Raw genomic sequence first — 22,472 nt, 5'->3', positions numbered from 1 at the left:
CCTAGTCGATCAACTCAGTCACTAACAGTTTTCCTTTAAATCTTTACAAATTTTACATATGCATATAAGCGTTATTTTACAAAACAGTTGTGTTTTATTTCTGAATCCTTATTCTATACTTATCCTTACTCTAGCTGCCTATCTGTCCTTCGGGATTACTAGGTAGTCCCTTCACAGATTACGTCACTGTGCACTCTCTGCCTATCCTTCGAGCTAGTCTCTTCACAGGCCCTCTGGTACCCTTATTTCTTTCTTTCTGTGTCTATCCTTCAGGCTAATCCCTTCACAGTACACTCACATATATTCCGGAACTCAACCTGGTCGCGACCTTTCTGTTGTCTCCCTTTGTCCGATAGTTTTGAAACCTGAACCGGCAGTATCCTTCTCCTTTTAATGTCAAGATAAAAGAAGCAAAAGGTTACACAAGTTAACTCAAGTTCCAAACACACATGAGTCTTAACAGATCGCAGTGCTCCCGTCGGAAGTAACAGACTACACCAACTATGTATCTAAAGAGAAATCCTTTTCTGTGAGAAAACCTCACTTATGGCCATTCAGGATTTGTCATTAGCAAAGTATGGTGTCCTCGTCCGTGACTTACCGAAAGGCAGCAAGCGATCTCGGTGGAACCTCCAAGAAACTGTCGAAGTTTCGACTGTTCAATAAGACTCTGTGAAACAAAGTGACCGTCAAAGGCAGACTTTATTTAACTACTTGCTAGCAAGGGGAGCAATCACGTAGGCAAAGGCTATCGTGACTTCTCCGAATACATGGACAAAGACACCTCTTTTTATACACAAAGATCAAAACCTTTTATCACATGGTATAGTATTGAGAGACACAATTAATAACATTAAAAAGAGATGAGTAAGGAATGTTTAAGGTCAACAAGAAGATGACTAAAGGGTCAGCAGAGCCTCGGTGTCTTAAGATAAGGTTAGCCAATAGATAATCAAAAATCATGATGCAGGAATACCTTTAGATAAAGTTAATTAATTTTATACAATGGAGACGGTTTGTCTCTCACTTTGGTTCTGGACATTCATATGAATGTTTACAGTACATGTCCTTCGGTTATCATGCTTTTTGTTCTGCTAAGCTTATCTTGTTTACTGGAACTGCTTAGCCTGCAAGCTACAAAGGAGTCACACCCTCTTCCTTAAACCGCTTCCTAATATGGGCCTGCCCATTTCCCCTTATGTTATACTGTGTGAAGCCATTTTGGCCTGTTGAAACTGTTCCAGACTCCATTTTAATATAAGAGAGTATGTGTGCTTATTTTATACTAATATGTGTGGATATATATTTCTATGCTGATGCACTTCTACATTCCCCCATTTTGTCCTACCTAGGACAATATAGCCCACATTAATTCTTTCAGTCCCTTTTGTCGGTCCTCGTGCCAAATTTAAATTTTGGCCTAAGGATACCGACTTCATTTCCGTTTTGACCATCCCCGGGATAATACCTGTATGGTTATAATTGGGTTGATACCATCCCTGGAAGGTGGTCAGATTATAACCTGCTGATCTCCACTGAATCATATCCATGGTTCTGTCTGGGTTGCCTGAACTATTTCGCCTTATGATCCATTCTGCTGTTTCGGAAATATTAAAGGGAATAGATCTTAGTGGGATTCCTCCTGTGGTGTGAATGGGTATATGGACACAGACCCAGCAACTAGATCTACCACTATCCTTAGCATGCTCGTAAGGCATATACAGAAACGTGTTAACATGTAATTCTCGTTTCTTTCGGGGTTCTTCAATATATCTCTGACAGTTTACGTATACCATCTCAATGAGCACATACAGCGTGAACAATAATTTCATCGTCTCAAGTCTTTTTTTTTTAAATGTCCCCGTCTGGTGCTTTCTTGCAATGGGATGCGTGTATCCAGGTCGGTCTTTCCTTGTTTTTAACAGCTGTGTTCGTTGTCAGGAGTACTTGGTATGGCCCTTCAAAGCGTGGTTGTAGTCCGTTCTTTCTTTTGAAGACCTTTACGTATACGTTATCTCCTGGCTCCAAGTTATGGCACCTTCCTTCCGCTGGTTCCGTTTGCGCCTCTTTTACCTGCTGGTGAAAGCTGGAAATACATCTAGTTAATGCAATACAATAGTTTAACATGTTCTCATCCATTTTATGGATGTCCATTTGCTTAACCGTAAGTGACGCTGAAAATGGCAGTCTTAGGGGTCGTCCCATAACAATCTCTTGTGGCGATAGTCCGGTTGTCCTGTTAGTTGCTGCTCGCATTATCATCAATGCTAGGGGTAATAGTTCGACCCATTTAAGTCCAGTTTCATTGCAAAGTTTAGAAAGTTTATTCTTCAGCATACCATTATATTTTTCTACCAGTCCCGCTGACTCTGGATGATAGCTGCAGTAGAAGTCCATTGTCACTTGAAAGTTGTGCGGGTATACCAAATCGTGGTACAATTTCTTTTAACAAACATTTTGCAACAGTAACTGCATCATTTTTTTTTTACATGGAAAGGCTTCAATCCATCGTGAAAACACATCTACAATAACTAATACATACTTAAATCCTAAACATACCGGTAATTCAATAAAATCCATCTGTAAATGTACAAAGGGTCTTGTTGGATTTGGGTGGGAGGCAGCCTGTACCTTTTCCGTTTTACCTGGGTTCATTGTTTGGCAGGTAATGCATTGTTCACTAATTTGTTTTGTAATTGTCATAATTCCTGGTGCATACTATGTTTGATTAATACAGTCTGCCATCCCCCCTTTGCCCGCATGCGTGAACATGTTAACGCATCGGGCAATCCATGGACTTAAAGATTTAGGAGCCACCATACGGCCATCCTGGTGAACCCATACCCCTTCGGGTGTTTTAAAACAAGAATCATTCACCCAAGCTAACACTTCGTCCGGACTGGCCTGTAATTGATAGGCCAAAACGTCATCAATTGTGGGTGGGGGATTGTCTGGATCTTGATTTCTAAGAACATATGCAGACACTTGTGACCCTGTATCAGAAAGAGCAGCAGCCTTAGCTGCTCGATCCGCCCTATCATTGCCCAAAGAAGCCTGGTCTTGATTGCCTGTATGTGCTTTGCATTTAATAACAGCAATTTTTTTTTTTTTGGACTCTGGAGAGCCTTTAAAAGGTTATCAATTTGTTCAGCATTTTTAACTGTAGATCCTGATGAAGTCAGGAATCCTCTAAGTTTCCAAATTTGACCATAATTATGAGTGACTCCAAATGCATACCGAGAGTCAATATAAATATTCACTGATTTTCCTGTAGCTAAAATACATGCTCTTGTAACGGCAAACAGTTCTGCTTGTTGTGCTGAAAAGAAAGATGGTAGTCAGCATACTTGGATAATTGAATGATCATTGGAAATGGCATATTCACTTTTTTTGCGAGCCCTTTTCGTCTCTGAGGGCTGATCCATCCACACAAAATATAAAATCACTATTGTCCAGAGGAGTTTCTACCATGCCTATACGAGGCTTAGTGATAAGCTGAGTCACTGATTCACAATGCCTCTTGGGTAGGTGATACAGTAAGTAGACGACCTGCTAATTGCATGAGGGTTAACCCATCGGTTAAGACAATGTTCTGTAAATCATGTTTGAGGCACTGCGGAAAGAGAGTTTAGCTTTCTGTGTAGCCTTGTGGCAGCCTGGTCCATGTGTATTGGGTTCCTTTGAACGTGAAGGCAAACAGGAACTGGGAATCTTGGTGAATAGGAATGCTGAAGAAGGCTGAGCAGAGATCAATGACCGTATAATACCTTGCATTAGGAGGTATACTGGTCAGGATGGTGGCTGGGTTTGGGACCACCGGGTAGGCAGGGAGAACAGACTCGTTAACTGCTCTTAGGTCTTGAACCAACCCTGACTTATTCTCCACTCCTGTTGAACTGCAGCTTTTGATAGGCGTAGGACCATCTGTCCTAGATCAGAAGGTTTGAATTCATGCGCCACTGCTAGTGTACAGTGTGGCTTAGAGTCTTTTACCCTGAATGATTCCCATGCTGTTTGGGTCAACAAGATTGGTGACGCTATTCCTTCTTGCCCAATTAAAATTCTTCGGATTTTAAGTGAATATTTCTGATGCAGAAAGGGCTTGTAATTAATTGCCACTTCTAGATCTTCTCCCGTTTTGTCATAATAGGCTATACAATGCAATTTATCATGCCAATGTCCTAAATTAAACTGCTTCTGGTATTCTGATACTGATCTTGTGGCATACTGCAATGCTCCCACAGCCATCAGTAATTGTTTACTGAGGTTGTCATCATGATTAGTTCAACAATACAAAATAGGAGAATTGTGGACCTGCAATGGGTACATCCCACATCTGTCAGTTGGAACATATACCTTCAGTCCTTTTTCCATACATGATATCACTGCTTTCATTTTACACAGCAAATCTCTTCCTAATAAGTTGATGGGAACGTCTTCAGATAATAAGAATGCATGCTGTTCATGAAAGTCTTTCATCTGTACATCCAATGGAGTGGGCCATACCATAGTCTGGGTTGTTCCTGAAAGTCCTACACACTTGACACTCTGATTGATACAAGGTGCTCCTACTGCATATTGTTTAGTCAAGACCGAATTAGTTGCTCCAGTGTCTACCAAAAAATGGAACTTGTGTTCCATTCATATTTAAATTTACAAATGGCTCTTCTTTAGAATTTAATGATACTGCAGGCAATTGTACCACAGCCTGTTGTTCCTGGGCAATGTCTGGGGTGGGCTCTAAGTAACGTCATGCTGAACAATTTGGATTTTGTCCAAACTCTTCGTTTGGGCCACTTTGTTTTCCCCAGGGATTGCTAGTTGTCCAATTAGTCTGTGGACGAGTGTGAACCTGGGCTTGGGTATTTCTGTTTCCGGATAAATTTTGTGGACCCTGCCAACCCTGATTTGTTTAACTTTTTGTTGTTTATTCTGTTCCTGATTAATCTCATCCCTCTTTTTATTATGTTTACTAACCTCTATACTTCGTTCGCGTCGCCTCTCTGCTTCCTTTTTCCAATCTGAGAAGGCTGACCAATTAACTTCCTTTTTTTTCTTTTTCTCTGCGGGTCTCTAGTTACGAGGCAATTCTCTAGACATGTTATTCTGTCTAAATTAAAGGTTCCGTCTATAGGGAATGGGTATTTGTCATTCTTGGTCCAATTAGACCATTTAGGTAAATCATTTGTGGATGATCGGCCACAATTTTGAAAAATATGGAAAGCTGGGGTTCCCCTTTCGGGGACCTTTCTTTTGTGCAGCTCCCATCCTAGTTAGTTTTCAATTTCCACTAGCTGCACTTGTTCTGGGTCGCAAGTTTTACCCTCAACCCTCTTACGACCCCTACAGGCTGACCAAAGTGCTGACAGCGATGAACAATAACATACAATAATAACAATCAAGAAAATACTAAGGAATAACTTGAAGGTCCAAACAGGTACACAAAAGAACTCAGACATAAAATAACATAAGTACAGTTATGCAGGCTTTCTACAAAAGCTAAATTACAATCCGACAGTTTTCTCGATCTGCGTGGTACGCTCTACAGATCGAGGCCTTATTTTACAAGCTTTTAACAACTAATGACTGAGTATCACGATCCTAAGTGCCTTTATGCCTCTCCGCCCACTTCAGGGTCCTGACCTTCGCGTGGGGGATTTCCCCTCTTAACAACCGGTCTAAGGCTGCGCGTTTGAGACAGGCACTTCCTTGTCCTAGTCGATCAACTCAGTCACTAACAGTTTTCCTTTAAATCTTTACAAATTTTACATATGCATATAAGCGTTATTTTACAAAACAGTTGTGTTTTATTTCTGAATCCTTATTCTATACTTATCCTTACTCTAACTGCCTATCTGTCCTTCGGGATTACTAGGTAGTCCCTTCACAGATTACGTCACTGTGCACTCTCTGCCTATCCTTCGAGCTAGTCTCTTCACAGGCCCTCTGGTACCCTTATTTCTTTCTTTCTGTGTCTATCCTTCAGGCTAATCCCTTCACAGTACACTCACATATATTCCGGAACTCAACCTGGTCGCGACCTTTCTGTTGTCTCCCTTTGTCCGATAGTTTTGAAACCTGAACCGGCAGTATCCTTCTCCTTTTAATGTCAAGATAAAAGAAGCAAAAGGTTACACAAGTTAACTCAAGTTCCAAACACACATGAGTCTTAACAGATCGCAGTGCTCCCGTCGGAAGTAACAGACTACACCAACTATGTATCTAAAGAGAAATCCTTTTCTGTGAGAAAACCTCACTTATGGCCATTCAGGATTTGTCATTAGCAAAGTATGGTGTCCTCGTCCGTGACTTACCGAAAGGCAGCAAGCGATCTCGGTGGAACCTCCAAGAAACTGTCGAAGTTTCGACTGTTCAATAAGACTCTGTGAAACAAAGTGACCGTCAAAGGCAGACTTTATTTAACTACTTGCTAGCAAGGGGAGCAATCACGTAGGCAAAGGCTATCGTGACTTCTCCGAATACATGGACAAAAACACCTCTTTTTATACACAAAGATCAAAACCTTTTATCACATGGTATAGTATTGAGAGACACAATTAATAACATTAAAAAGAGATGAGTAAGGAATGTTTAAGGTCAACAAGAAGATGACTAAAGGGTCAGCAGAGCCTCGGTGTCTTAAGATAAGGTTAGCCAATAGATAATCAAAAATCATGATGCAGGAATACCTTTAGATAAAGTTAATTAATTTTATACAATGGAGACGGTTTGTCTCTCACTTTGGTTCTGGACATTCATATGAATGTTTACAGTACATGTCCTTCGGTTATCATGCTTTTTGTTCTGCTAAGCTTATCTTGTTTACTGGAACTGCTTAGCCTGCAAGCTACAAAGGAGTCACACCCTCTTCCTTAAACCGCTTCCTAATATGGGCCTGCCCATTTCCCCTTATGTTATACTGTGTGAAGCCATTTTGGCCTGTTGAAACAGTTCCAGACTCCATTTTAATATAAGAGAGTATGTGTGCTTATTTTATACTAATATGTGTGGATATATATTTCTATGCTGATGCACTTCTACATTCCCCCATTTTGTCCTACCTAGGACAATATAGCCCACATTAATTCTTTCAGTCCCTTTTGTCGGTCCTCGTGCCAAATTTAAATTTTGGCCTAAGGATACCGACTTCATTTCCGTTTTGACCATCCCCGGGATAATACCTGTATGGTTATAATTGGGTTGATACCATCCCTGGAAGGTGGTCAGATTATAACCTGCTGATCTCCACTGAATCATATCCATGGTTCTGTCTGGGTTGCCTGAACTATTTCGCCTTATGATCCATTCTGCTGTTTCGGAAATATTAAAGGGAATAGATCTTAGTGGGATTCCTCCTGTGGTGTGAATGGGTATATGGACACAGACCCAGCAACTAGATCTACCACTATCCTTAGCATGCTCGTAAGGCATATACAGAAACGTGTTAACATGTAATTCTCGTTTCTTTCGGGGTTCTTCAATATATCTCTGACAGTTTACGTATACCATCTCAATGAGCACATACAGCGTGAACAATAATTTCATCGTCTCAAGTCTTTTTTTTTTAAATGTCCCCGTCTGGTGCTTTCTTGCAATTGGATGCGTGTATCCAGGTCGGTCTTTCCTTGTTTTTAACAGCTGTGTTCGTTGTCAGGAGTACTTGGTATGGCCCTTCAAAGCGTGGTTGTAGTCCGTTCTTTCTTTTGAAGACCTTTACGTATACGTTATCTCCTGGCTCCAAGTTATGGCACCTTCCTTCCGCTGGTTCCGTTTGCGCCTCTTTTACCTGCTGGTGAAAGCTGGAAATACATCTAGTTAATGCAATACAATAGTTTAACATGTTCTCATCCATTTTATGGATGTCCATTTGCTTAACCGTAAGTGACGCTGAAAATGGCAGTCTTAGGGGTCGTCCCATAACAATCTCATGTGGCGATAGTCCGGTTGTCCTGTTAGTTGCTGCTCGCATTATCATCAATGCTAGGGGTAATAGTTCGACCCATTTAAGTCCAGTTTCATTGCAAAGTTTAGAAAGTTTATTCTTCAGCATACCATTATATTTTTCTACCAGTCCCGCTGACTCTGGATGATAGCTGCAGTAGAAGTCCATTGTCACTTGAAAGTTGTGCAGGTATACCAAATCGTGGTACAATTTCTTTTAACAAACATTTTGCAACAGTAACTGCATCATTTTTTTTTTACATGGAAAGGCTTCAATCCATCGTGAAAACACATCTACAATAACTAATACATACTTAAATCCTAAACATACCGGTAATTCAATAAAATCCATCTGTAAATGTACAAAGGGTCTTGTTGGATTTGGGTGGGAGGCAGCCTGTACCTTTTCCGTTTTACCTGGGTTCATTGTTTGGCAGGTAATGCATTGTTCACTAATTTGTTTTGTAATTGTCATAATTCCTGGTGCATACCATGTTTGATTAATATAGTCTGCCATCCCCCCTTTGCCCGCATGCGTGAACATGTTAACGCATCGGGCAATCCATGGACTTAAAGATTTAGGAGCCACCATACGGCCATCCTGGTGAACCCATACCCCTTCGGGTGTTTTAAAACAAGAATCATTCACCCAAGCTAACACTTCGTCCGGACTGGCCTGTAATTGATAGGCCAAAACGTCATCAATTGTGGGTGGGGGATTGTCTGGATCTTGATTTCTAAGAACATATGCAGACACTTGTGACCCTGTATCAGAAAGAGCAGCAGCCTTAGCTGCTCGATCCGCCCTATCATTGCCCAAAGAAGCCTGGTCTTGATTGCCTGTATGTGCTTTGCATTTAATAACAGCAATTTTTTTTTTTTTGGACACTGGAGAGCCTTTAAAAGGTTATCAATTTGTTCAGCATTTTTAACTGTAGATCCTGATGAAGTCAGGAATCCTCTAAGTTTCCAAATTTGACCACAATTATGAGTGACTCCAAATGCATACCGAGAGTCAATATAAATATTCACTGATTTTCCTGTAGCTAAAATACATGCTCTTGTAACGGCAAACAGTTCTGCTTGTTGTGCTGAAAAGAAAGATGGTAGTCAGCATACTTGGATAATTGAATGATCATTGGAAATGGCATATTCACTTTTTTTGCGAGCCCTTTTCGTCTCTGAGGGCTGATCCATCCACACAAAATATAAAATCGCTATTGTCCAGAGGAGTTTCTACAATGTCTATACGAGGCTTAGTGATAAGCTGAGTCACTGATTCACAATGCCTCTTGGGTAGGTGATACAGTAAGTAGACGACCTGCTAATTGCATGAGGGTTAACCCATCGGTTAAGACAATGTTCTGTAAATCATGTTTGAGGCACTGCGGAAAGAGAGTTTAGCTTTCTGTATAGCCTTGTGGCAGCCTGGTCCATGTGTATTGGGTTCCTTTGAACGTGAAGGCAAACAGGAACTGGGAATCTTGGTGAATAGGAATGCTGAAGAAGGCTGAGCAGAGATCAATGACCGTATAATACCTTGCATTAGGAGGTATACTGGTCAGGATGGTGGCTGGGTTTGGGACCACCGGGTAGGCAGGGAGAACAGACTCGTTAACTGCTCTTAGGTCTTGAACCAACCCTGACTTATTCTCCACTCCTGTTGAACTGCAGCTTTTGATAGGCGTAGGACCATCTGTCCTAGATCAGAAGGTTTGAATTCATGCGCCACTGCTAGTGTACAGTGTGGCTTAGAGTCTTTTACCCTGAATGATTCCCATGCTGTTTGGGTCAACAAGATTGGTGACGCTATTCCTTCTTGCCCAATTAAAATTCTTCGGATTTTAAGTGAATATTTCTGATGCAGAAAGGGCTTGTAATTAATTGCCACTTCTAGATCTTCTCCCGTTTTGTCATAATAGGCTATACAATGCAATTTATCATGCCAATGTCCAAAATGAAACTGCTTCTGGTATTCTGATACTGATCTTGTGGCATACTGCAATGCTCCCACAGCCATCAGTAATTGTTTACTGAGGTTGTCATCATGATTAGTTCAACAATACAAAATAGGAGAATTGTGGACCTGCAATGGGTACATCCCACATCTGTCAGTTGGAACATATACCTTCAGTCCTTTTTCCATACATGATATCACTGCTTTCATTTTACACAGCAAATCTCTTCCTAATAAGTTGATGGGAACGTCTTCAGATAATAAGAATGCATGCTGTTCATGAAAGTCTTTCATCTGTACATCCAATGGAGTGGGCCATACCATAGTCTGGGTTGTTCCTGAAAGTCCTACACACTTGACACTCTGATTGATACAAGGTGCTCCTACTGCATATTGTTTAGTCAAGACCGAATTAGTTGCTCCAGTGTCTACCAAAAAATGGAACTTGTGTTCCATTCATATTTAAATTTATAAATGGCTCTTCTTTAGAATTTAATGATACTGCAGGCAATTGTACCACAGCCTGTTGTTCCTGGGCAATGTCTGGGGTGGGCTCGAAGTAACGTCATGCTGAACAATTTGGATTTTGTCCAAACTCTTCGTTTGGGCCACTTTGTTTTCCCCAGGGATTGCTAGTTGTCCAATTAGTCTGTGGACGAGTGTTAACCTGGGCTTGGGTATTTCTGTTTCCGCATAAATTTTGTGGACCCTGCCAACCCTGATTTGTTTAACTTTTTGTTGTTTATTCTGTTCCTGATTAATCTCATCCCTCTTTTTATTATGTTTACTAACTTCTATACTTCGTTCGCGTCGCCTCTCTGCTTCCTTTTTCCAATCTGAGAAGGCTGACCAATTAACTTCCTTTTTTTTTTCTTTTTCTCTGCGGGTCTCTAGTTACGAGGCAATTCTCTAGACATGTTATTCTGTCTAAATTAAAGGTTCCGTCTATAGGGAATGGGTATTTGTCATTCTTGGTCCAATTAGACCATTTAGGTAAATCATTTGTGGATGATCGGCCACAATTTTGAAAAATATGGAAAGCTGGGGTTCCCCTTTCGGGGACCTTTCTTTTGTGCAGCTCCCATCCTAGTTAGTTTTCAATTTCCACTAGCTGCACTTGTTCTGGGTCGCAAGTTTTACCCTCAACCCTCTTACGACCCCTACAGGCTGACCAAAGTGCTGACAGCGATGAACAATAACATACAATAATAACAATCAAAAAAATACTAAGGAATAACTTGAAGGTCCAAACAGGTACACAAAAGAACTCAGACATAAAATAACATAAGTACAGTTATGCAGGCTTTCTACAAAAGCTAAATTACAATCCGACAGTTTTCTCGATCTGCGTGGTACGCTCTACAGATCGAGGCCTTATTTTACAAGCTTTTAACAACTAATGACTGAGTATCACGATCCTAAGTGCCTTTATGCCTCTCCGCCCACTTCAGGGTCCTGACCTTCGCGTGGGGGATTTCCCCTCTTAACAACCGGTCTAAGGCTGCGCGTTTGAGACAGGCACTTCCTTGTCCTAGTCGATCAACTCAGTCACTAACAGTTTTCCTTTAAATCTTTACAAATTTTACATATGCATATAAGCGTTATTTTACAAAACAGTTGTGTTTTATTTCTGAATCCTTATTCTATACTTATCCTTACTCTAACTGCCTATCTGTCCTTCGGGATTACTAGGTAGTCCCTTCACAGATTACGTCACTGTGCACTCTCTGCCTATCCTTCGAGCTAGTCTCTTCACAGGCCCTCTGGTACCCTTATTTCTTTCTTTCTGTGTCTATCCTTCAGGCTAATCCCTTCACAGTACACTCACATATATTCCGGAACTCAACCTGGTCGCGACCTTTCTGTTGTCTCCCTTTGTCCGATAGTTTTGAAACCTGAACCGGCAGTATCCTTCTCCTTTTAATGTCAAGATAAAAGAAGCAAAAGGTTACACAAGTTAACTCAAGTTCCAAACACACATGAGTCTTAACAGATCGCAGTGCTCCCGTCGGAAGTAACAGACTACACCAACTATGTATCTAAAGAGAAATCCTTTTCTGTGAGAAAACCTCACTTATGGCCATTCAGGATTTGTCATTAGCAAAGTATGGTGTCCTCGTCCGTGACTTACCGAAAGGCAGCAAGCGATCTCGGTGGAACCTCCAAGAAACTGTCGAAGTTTCGACTGTTCAATAAGACTCTGTGAAACAAAGTGACCGTCAAAGGCAGACTTTATTTAACTACTTGCTAGCAAGGGGAGCAATCACGTAGGCAAAGGCTATCGTGACTTCTCCGAATACATGGACAAAAACACCTCTTTTTATACACAAAGATCAAAACCTTTTATCACATGGTATAGTATTGAGAGACACAATTAATAACATTAAAAAGAGATGAGTAAGGAATGTTTAAGGTCAACAAGAAGATGACTAAAGGGTCAGCAGAGCCTCGGTGTCTTAAGATAAGGTTAGCCAATAGATAATCAAAAATCATGATGCAGGAATACCTTTAGATAAAGTTAATTAATTTTATACAATGGAGACGGTTTGTCTCTCACTTTGGTTCTGGACATTCATATGAATGTTTACAGTACATGTCCTTCGGTTATCATGCTTTTTGTTCTGCTAAGCTTATCTTGTTTACTGGAACTGCTTAGCCTGCAAGCTACAAAGGAGTCACACCCTCTTCCTTAAACCGCTTCCTAATATGGGCCTGCCCATTTCCCCTTATGTTATACTGTGTGAAGCCATTTTGGCCTGTTGAAACAGTTCCAGACTCCATTTTAATATAAGAGAGTATGTGTGCTTATTTTATACTAATATGTGTGGATATATATTTCTATGCTGATGCACTTCTACATTCCCCCATTTTGTCCTACCTAGGACAATATAGCCCACATTAATTCTTTCAGTCCCTTTTGTCGGTCCTCGTGCCAAATTTAAATTTTGGCCTAAGGATACCGACTTCATTTCCGTTTTGACCATCCCCGGGATAATACCTGTATGGTTATAATTGGGTTGATACCATCCCTGGAAGGTGGTCAGATTATAACCTGCTGATCTCCACTGAATCATATCCATGGTTCTGTCTGGGTTGCCTGAACTATTTCGCCTTATGATCCATTCTGCTGTTTCGGAAATATTAAAGGGAATAGATCTTAGTGGGATTCCTCCTGTGGTGTGAATGGGTATATGGACACAGACCCAGCAACTAGATCTACCACTATCCTTAGCATGCTCGTAAGGCATATACAGAAACGTGTTAACATGTAATTCTCGTTTCTTTCGGGGTTCTTCAATATATCTCTGACAGTTTACGTATACCATCTCAATGAGCACATACAGCGTGAACAATAATTTCATCGTCTCAAGTCTTTTTTTTTTTTAAATGTCCCCGTCTGGTGCTTTCTTGCAATGGGATGCGTGTATCCAGGTCGGTCTTTCCTTGTTTTTAACAGCTGTGTTCGTTGTCAGGAGTACTTGGTATGGCCCTTCAAAGCGTGGTTGTAGTCCGTTCTTTCTTTTGAAGACCTTTACGTATACGTTATCTCCTGGCTCCAAGTTATGGCACCTTCCTTCCGCTGGTTCCGTTTGCGCCTCTTTTACCTGCTGGTGAAAGCTGGAAATACATCTAGTTAATGCAATACAATAGTTTAACATGTTCTCATCCATTTTATGGATGTCCATTTGCTTAACCGTAAGTGACGCTGAAAATGGCAGTCTTAGGGGTCGTCCCATAACAATCTCATGTGGCGATAGTCGGTTGTCCTGTTAGTTGCTGCTCGCATTATCATCAATGCTAGGGGTAATAGTTCGACCCATTTAAGTCCAGTTTCATTGCAAAGTTTAGAAAGTTTATTCTTCAGCATACCATTATATTTTTCTACCAGTCCCGCTGACTCTGGATGATAGCTGCAGTAGAAGTCCATTGTCACTTGAAAGTTGTGCAGGTATACCAAATCGTGGTACAATTTCTTTTAACAAACATTTTGCAACAGTAACTGCATCATTTTTTTTTTACATGGAAAGGCTTCAATCCATCGTGAAAACACATCTACAATAACTAATACATACTTAAATCCTAAACATACCGGTAATTCAATAAAATCCATCTGTAAATGTACAAAGGGTCTTGTTGGATTTGGGTGGGAGGCAGCCTGTACCTTTTCCGTTTTACCTGGGTTCATTGTTTGGCAGGTAATGCATTGTTCACTAATTTGTTTTGTAATTGTCATAATTCCTGGTGCATACCATGTTTGATTAATATAGTCTGCCATCCCCCCTTTGCCCGCATGCGTGAACATGTTAACGCATCGGGCAATCCATGGACTTAAAGATTTAGGAGCCACCATACGGCCATCCTGGTGAACCCATACCCCTTCGGGTGTTTTAAAACAAGAATCATTCACCCAAGCTAACACTTCGTCCGGACTGGCCTGTAATTGATAGGCCAAAACGTCATCAATTGTGGGTGGGGGATTGTCTGGATCTTGATTTCTAAGAACATATGCAGACACTTGTGACCCTGTATCAGAAAGAGCAGCAGCCTTAGCTGCTCGATCCGCCCTATCATTGCCCAAAGAAGCCTGGTCTTGATTGCCTGTATGTGCTTTGCATTTAATAACAGCAATTTTTTTTTTTTTGGACACTGGAGAGCCTTTAAAAGGTTATCAATTTGTTCAGCATTTTTAACTGTAGATCCTGATGAAGTCAGGAATCCTCTTAGTTTCCAAATTTGACCACAATTATGAGTGACTCCAAATGCATACCGAGAGTCAATATAAATATTCACTGATTTTCCTGTAGCTAAAATACATGCTCTTGTAACGGCAAACAGTTCTGCTTGTTGTGCTGAAAAGAAAGATGGTAGTCAGCATACTTGGATAATTGAATGATCATTGGAAATGGCATATTCACTTTTTTTGCGAGCCCTTTTCATCTCTGAGGGCTGATCCATCCACACAAAATATAAAATCGCTATTGTCCAGAGGAGTTTCTACAATGTCTATACGAGGCTTAGTGATAAGCTGAGTCACTGATTCACAATGCCTCTTGGGTAGGTGATACAGTAAGTAGACGACCTGCTAATTGCATGAGGGTTAACCCATCGGTTAAGACAATGTTCTGTAAATCATGTTTGAGGCTCTGCGGAAAGAGAGTTTAGCTTTCTGTGTAGCCTTGTGGCAGCCTGGTCCATGTGTATTGGGTTCCTTTGAACGTGAAGGCAAACAGGAACTGGGAATCTTGGTGAATAGGAATGCTGAAGAAGGCTGAGCAGAGATCAATGACCGTATAATACCTTGCATTAGGAGGTATACTGGTCAGGATGGTGGCTGGGTTTGGGACCACCGGGTAGGCAGGGAGAACAGACTCGTTAACTGCTCTTAGGTCTTGAACCAACCCTGACTTATTCTCCACTCCTGTTGAACTGCAGCTTTTGATAGGCGTAGGACCATCTGTCCTAGATCAGAAGGTTTGAATTCATGCGCCACTGCTAGTGTACAGTGTGGCTTAGAGTCTTTTACCCTGAATGATTCCCATGCTGTTTGGGTCAACAAGATTGGTGACGCTATTCCTTCTTGCCCAATTAAAATTCTTCGGATTTTAAGTGAATATTTCTGATGCAGAAAGGGCTTGTAATTAATTGCCACTTCTAGATCTTCTCCCGTTTTGTCATAATAGGCTATACAATGCAATTTATCATGCCAATGTCCTAAATTAAACTGCTTCTGGTATTCTGATACTGATCTTGTGGCATACTGCAATGCTCCCACAGCCATCAGTAATTGTTTACTGAGGTTGTCATCATGATTAGTTCAACAATACAAAATAGGAGAATTGTGGACCTGCAATGGGTACATCCCACATCTGTCAGTTGGAACATATACCTTCAGTCCTTTTTCCATACATGATATCACTGCTTTCATTTTACACAGCAAATCTCTTCCTAATAAGTTGATGGGAACGTCTTCAGATAATAAGAATGCATGCTGTTCATGAAAGTCTTTCATCTGTACATCCAATGGAGTGGGCCATACCATAGTCTGGGTTGTTCCTGAAAGTCCTACACACTTGACACTCTGATTGATACAAGGTGCTCCTACTGCATATTGTTTAGTCAAGACCGAATTAGTTGCTCCAGTGTCTACCAAAAAATGGAACTTGTGTTCCATTCATATTTAAATTTATAAATGGCTCTTCTTTAGAATTTAATGATACTGCAGGCAATTGTACCACAGCCTGTTGTTCCTGGGCAATGTCTGGGGTGGGCTCGAAGTAACGTCATGCTGAACAATTTGGATTTTGTCCAAACTCTTCGTTTGGGCCACTTTGTTTTCCCCAGGGATTGCTAGTTGTCCAATTAGTCTGTGGACGAGTGTGAACCTGGGCTTGGGTATTTCTGTTTCCGGATAAATTTTGTGGACCCCGCCAACCCTGATTTGTTTAACTTTTTGTTGTTTATTCTGTTCCTGATTAATCTCATCCCTCTTTTTATTATGTTTACTAACTTCTATACTTCGTTCGCGTCGCCTCTCTGCTTCCTTTTTCCAATCTGAGAAGGCTGACCAATTAACTTCCTTTTTTTTTTCTTTTTCTCTGCGGGCCTCTAGTTACGAGGCAATTCTCTAGAGATGTTATTCTGTCTAAATTAAAGGTTCCGTCTATAGGGAATGGGTATTTGTCATTCTTGGTCCAATTAGACCATTTAGGTAAATCATTTGTGGATGATCGGCCACAATTTTGAAAAATATGGAAAGCTGGGGTTCCCCTTTCGGGGACCTTTCTTTTGTGCAGCTCCCATCCTAGTTAGTTTTCAATTTCCACTAGCTGCACTTGTTCTGGGTCGCAAGTTTTACCCTCAACCCTCTTACGACCCCTACAGGCTGACCAAAGTGCTGACAGCGATGAACAATAACATACAATAATAACAATCAAGAAAATACTAAGGAATAACTTGAAGGTCCAAACAGGTACACAAAAGAACTCAGACATAAAATAACATAAGTACAGTTATGCAGGCTTTCTACAAAAGCTAAATTACAATCCGACAGTTTTCTCGATCTGCGTGGTACGCTCTACAGATCGAGGCCTTATTTTACAAGCTTTTAACAACTAATGACTGAGTATCACGATCCTAAGTGCCTTTATGCCTCTCCGCCCACTTCAGGGTCCTGACCTTCGCGTGGGGGATTTCCCCTCTTAACAACCGGTCTAAGGCTGCGCGTTTGAGACAGGCACTTCCTTGTCCTAGTCGATCAACTCAGTCACTAACAGTTTTCCTTTAAATCTTTACAAATTTTACATATGCATATAAGCGTTATTTTACAAAACAGTTGTGTTTTATTTCTGAATCCTTATTCTATACTTATCCTTACTCTAGCTGCCTATCTGTCCTTCGGGATTACTAGGTAGTCCCTTCACAGATTACGCCACTGTGCACTCTCTGCCTATCCTTCGAGCTAGTCTCTTCACAGGCCCTCTGGTACCCTTATTTCTTTCTTTCTGTGTCTATCCTTCAGGCTAATCCCTTCACAGTACACTCACATATATTCCGGAACTCAACCTGGTCGCGACCTTTCTGTTGTCTCCCTTTGTCCGATAGTTTTGAAACCTGAACCGGCAGTATCCTTCTCCTTTTAATGTCAAGATAAAAGAAGCAAAAGGTTACACAAGTTAACTCAAGTTCCAAACACACATGAGTCTTAACAGATCGCAGTGCTCCCGTCGGAAGTAACAGACTACACCAACTATGTATCTAAAGAGAAATCCTTTTCTGTGAGAAAACCTCACTTATGGCCATTCAGGATTTGTCATTAGCAAAGTATGGTGTCCTCGTCCGTGACTTACCGAAAGGCAGCAAGCGATCTCGGTGGAACCTCCAAGAAACTGTCGAAGTTTCGACTGTTCAATAAGACTCTGTGAAACAAAGTGACCGTCAAAGGCAGACTTTATTTAACTACTTGCTAGCAAGGGGAGCAATCACGTAGGCAAAGGCTATCGTGACTTCTCCGAATACATGGACAAAAACACCTCTTTTTATACACAAAGATCAAAACCTTTTATCACATGGTATAGTATTGAGAGACACAATTAATAACATTAAAAAGAGATGAGTAAGGAATGTTTAAGGTCAACAAGAAGATGACTAAAGGGTCAGCAGAGCCTCGGTGTCTTAAGATAAGGTTAGCCAATAGATAATCAAAAATCATGATGCAGGAATACCTTTAGATAAAGTTAATTAATTTTATACAATGGAGACTGTTTGTCTCTCACTTTGGTTCTGGACATTCATATGAATGTTTACAGTACATGTCCTTCGGTTATCATGCTTTTTGTTCTGCTAAGCTTATCTTGTTTACTGGAACTGCTTAGCCTGCAAGCTACAAAGGAGTCACACCCTCTTCCTTAAACCGCTTCCTAATATGGGCCTGCCCATTTCCCCTTATGTTATACTGTGTGAAGCCATTTTGGCCTGTTGAAACTGTTCCAGACTCCATTTTAATATAAGAGAGTATGTGTGCTTATTTTATACTAATATGTGTGGATATATATTTCTATGCTGATGCACTTCTACATTCCCCCATTTTGTCCTACCTAGGACAATATAGCCCACATTAATTCTTTCAGTCCCTTTTGTCGGTCCTCGTGCCAAATTTAAATTTTGGCCTAAGGATACCGACTTCATTTCCGTTTTGACCATCCCCGGGATAATACCTGTATGGTTATAATTGGGTTGATACCATCCCTGGAAGGTGGTCAGATTATAACCTGCTGATCTCCACTGAATCATATCCATGGTTCTGTCTGGGTTGCCTGAACTATTTCGCCTTATGATCCATTCTGCTGTTTCGGAAATATTAAAGGGAATAGATCTTAGTGGGATTCCTCCTGTGGTGTGAATGGGTATATGGGCACAGACCCAGCAACTAGATCTACCACTATCCTTAGCATGCTCGTAAGCCATATACAGAAAAGTGTTAACATGTAATTCTCGTTTCTTTCGGGGTTCTTCAATATATCTCTGACAGTTTACGTATACCATCTCAATGAGCACATACAGCGTGAACAATAATTTCATCGTCTCAAGTCTTTTTTTTTTAAATGTCCCCATCTGGTGCTTTCTTGCAATGGGATGCGTGTATCCAGGTCGGTCTTTCCTTATTTTTAACAGCTGTGTTCGTTGTCAGGAGTACTTGGTATGGCCCTTCAAAGCGTGGTTGTAGTCCGTTCTTTCTTTTGAAGACCTTTACGTATACGTTATCTCCTGGCTCCAAGTTATGGCACCTTCCTTCCGCTGGTTCCGTTTGCGCCTCTTTTACCTGCTGGTGAAAGCTGGAAATACATCTAGTTAATGCAATACAATAGTTTAACATGTTCTCATCCATTTTATGGATGTCCATTTGCTTAACCGTAAGTGACGCTGAAAATGGCAGTCTTAGGGGTCGTCCCATAACAATCTCATGTGGCGATAGTCGGTTGTCCTGTTAGTTGCTGCTCGCATTATCATCAATGCTAGGGGTAATAGTTCGACCCATTTAAGTCCAGTTTCATTGCAAAGTTTAGAAAGTTTATTCTTCAGCATACCATTATATTTTTCTACCAGTCCCGCTGACTCTGGATGATAGCTGCAGTAGAAGTCCATTGTCACTTGAAAGTTGTGCAGGTATACCAAATCGTGGTACAATTTCTTTTAACAAACATTTTGCAACAGTAACTGCATCATTTTTTTTTTACATGGAAAGGCTTCAATCCATCGTGAAAACACATCTACAATAACTAATACATACTTAAATCCTAAACATACCGGTAATTCAATAAAATCCATCTGTAAATGTACAAAGGGTCTTGTTGGATTTGGGTGGGAGGCAGCCTGTACCTTTTCCGTTTTACCTGGGTTCATTGTTTGGCAGGTAATGCATTGTTCACTAATTTGTTTTGTAATTGTCATAATTCCTGGTGCATACCATGTTTGATTAATATAGTCTGCCATCCCCCCTTTGCCCGCATGCGTGAACATGTTAACGCATCGGGCAATCCATGGACTTAAAGATTTAGGAGCCACCATACGGCCATCCTGGTGAACCCATACCCCTTCGGGTGTTTTAAAACAAGAATCATTCACCCAAGCTAACACTTCGTCCGGACTGGCCTGTAATTGATAGGCCAAAACGTCATCAATTGTGGGTGGGGGATTGTCTGGATCTTGATTTCTAAGAACATATGCAGACACTTGTGACCCTGTATCAGAAAGAGCAGCAGCCTTAGCTGCTCGATCCACCCTATCATTGCCCAAAGAAGCCTGGTCTTGATTGCCTGTATGTGCTTTGCATTTAATAACAGCAATTTTTTTTTTTTTGGACACTGGAGAGCCTTTAAAAGGTTATCAATTTGTTCAGCATTTTTAACTGTAGATCCTGATGAAGTCAGGAATCCTCTAAGTTTCCAAATTTGACCACAATTATGAGTGACTCCAAATGCATACCGAGAGTCAATATAAATATTCACTGATTTTCCTGTAGCTAAAATACATGCTCTTGTAACGGCAAACAGTTCTGCTTGTTGTGCTGAAAAGAAAGATGGTAGTCAGCATACTTGGATAATTGAATGATCATTGGAAATGGCATATTCACTTTTTTTGCGAGCCCTTTTCGTCTCTGAGGGCTGATCCATCCACACAAAATATAAAATCGCTATTGTCCAGAGGAGTTTCTACAATGTCTATACGAGGCTTAGTGATAAGCTGAGTCACTGATTCACAATGCCTCTTGGGTAGGTGATACAGTAAGTAGACGACCTGCTAATTGCATGAGGGTTAACCCATCGGTTAAGACAATGTTCTGTAAATCATGTTTGAGGCACTGCGGAAAGAGAGTTTAGCTTTCTGTATAGCCTTGTGGCAGCCTGGTCCATGTGTATTGGGTTCCTTTGAACGTGAAGGCAAACAGGAACTGGGAATCTTGGTGAATAGGAATGCTGAAGAAGGCTGAGCAGAGATCAATGACCGTATAATACCTTGCATTAGGAGGTATACTGGTCAGGATGGTGGCTGGGTTTGGGACCACCGGGTAGGCAGGGAGAACAGACTCGTTAACTGCTCTTAGGTCTTGAACCAACCCTGACTTATTCTCCACTCCTGTTGAACTGCAGCTTTTGATAGGCGTAGGACCATCTGTCCTAGATCAGAAGGTTTGAATTCATGCGCCACTGCTAGTGTACAGTGTGGCTTAGAGTCTTTTACCCTGAATGATTCCCATGCTGTTTGGGTCAACAAGATTGGTGACGCTATTCCTTCTTGCCCAATTAAAATTCTTCGGATTTTAAGTGAATATTTCTGATGCAGAAAGGGCTTGTAATTAATTGCCACTTCTAGATCTTCTCCCGTTTTGTCATAATAGGCTATACAATGCAATTTATCATGCCAATGTCCTAAATTAAACTGCTTCTGGTATTCTGATACTGATCTTGTGGCATACTGCAATGCTCCCACAGCCATCAGTAATTGTTTACTGAGGTTGTCATCATGATTAGTTCAACAATACAAAATAGGAGAATTGTGGACCTGCAATGGGTACATCCCACATCTGTCAGTTGGAACATATACCTTCAGTCCTTTTTCCATACATGATATCACTGCTTTCATTTTACACAGCAAATCTCTTCCTAATAAGTTGATGGGAACGTCTTCAGATAATAAGAATGCATGCTGTTCATGAAAGTCTTTCATCTGTACATCCAATGGAGTGGGCCATACCATAGTCTGGGTTGTTCCTGAAAGTCCTACACACTTGACACTCTGATTGATACAAGGTGCTCCTACTGCATATTGTTTAGTCAAGACCGAATTAGTTGCTCCAGTGTCTACCAAAAAATGGAACTTGTGTTCCATTCATATTTAAATTTATAAATGGCTCTTCTTTAGAATTTAATGATACTGCAGGCAATTGTACCACAGCCTGTTGTTCCTGGGCAATGTCTGGGGTGGGCTCGAAGTAACGTCATGCTGAACAATTTGGATTTTGTCCAAACTCTTCGTTTGGGCCACTTTGTTTTCCCCAGAGATTGCTAGTTGTCCAATTAGTCTGTGGACGAGTGTAAACCTGGGCTTGGGTATTTCTGTTTCCGGATAAATTTTGTGGACCCTGCCAACCCTGATTTGTTTAACTTTTTGTTGTTTATTCTGTTCCTGATTAATCTCATCCCTCTTTTTATTATGTTTACTAACCTCTATACTTCGTTCGTGTCGCCTCTCTGCTTCCTTTTTCCAATCTGAGAAGGCTGACCAATTAACTTCCTTTTTTTTCTTTTTCTCTGCGGGTCTCTAGTTACGAGGCAATTCTCTAGACATGTTATTCTGTCTAAATTAAAGGTTCCGTCTATAGGGAATGGGTATTTGTCATTCTTGGTCCAATTAGACCATTTAGGTAAATCATTTGTGGATGATTGGCCACAATTTTGAAAAATATGGAAAGCTGGGGTTCCCCTTTCGGGGACCTTTCTTTTGTGCAGCTCCCTTCCTAGTTAGTTTTCAATTTCCACTAGCTGCACTTGTTCTGGGTCGCAAGTTTTACCCTCAA

General features: G+C 41.0%; 1 long non-coding RNA gene across 2 annotated transcripts; it reads right to left on the bottom strand.

Annotated features, from left to right (window-relative positions):
• Positions 1-787: 787 nt before the first annotated feature.
• LOC147092248 (uncharacterized) lies at positions 788-21,962 on the bottom strand. 2 transcript variants are annotated; one of them, XR_015075034.1, is made up of 4 exons: positions 17,443-21,962; positions 11,727-13,516; positions 6,012-7,799; positions 788-2,086 (listed from the first exon to the last, which is right to left on the bottom strand). It is a non-coding gene; the product is annotated as an uncharacterized LOC147092248 (long non-coding RNA). The 2 variants fall into 2 exon arrangements; XR_015075033.1 differs by lacking the exon at positions 788-2,086 and having other exon boundaries at positions 3,112-7,799.
• Between the last annotated feature and the right edge of the window lie 510 nt (positions 21,963-22,472).

This window comes from Somniosus microcephalus, unplaced genomic scaffold (assembly GCF_052327205.1).
Source record: "Somniosus microcephalus isolate GS21.2 unplaced genomic scaffold, FLI_Smic_1.0 unresolved_chr2, whole genome shotgun sequence".
NCBI lineage: Eukaryota > Metazoa > Chordata > Chondrichthyes > Squaliformes > Somniosidae > Somniosus > Somniosus microcephalus.
The sequence above is the reverse complement of the archived record's forward strand: the minus strand, read 5'-3'. Positions and strand labels throughout refer to the sequence as shown.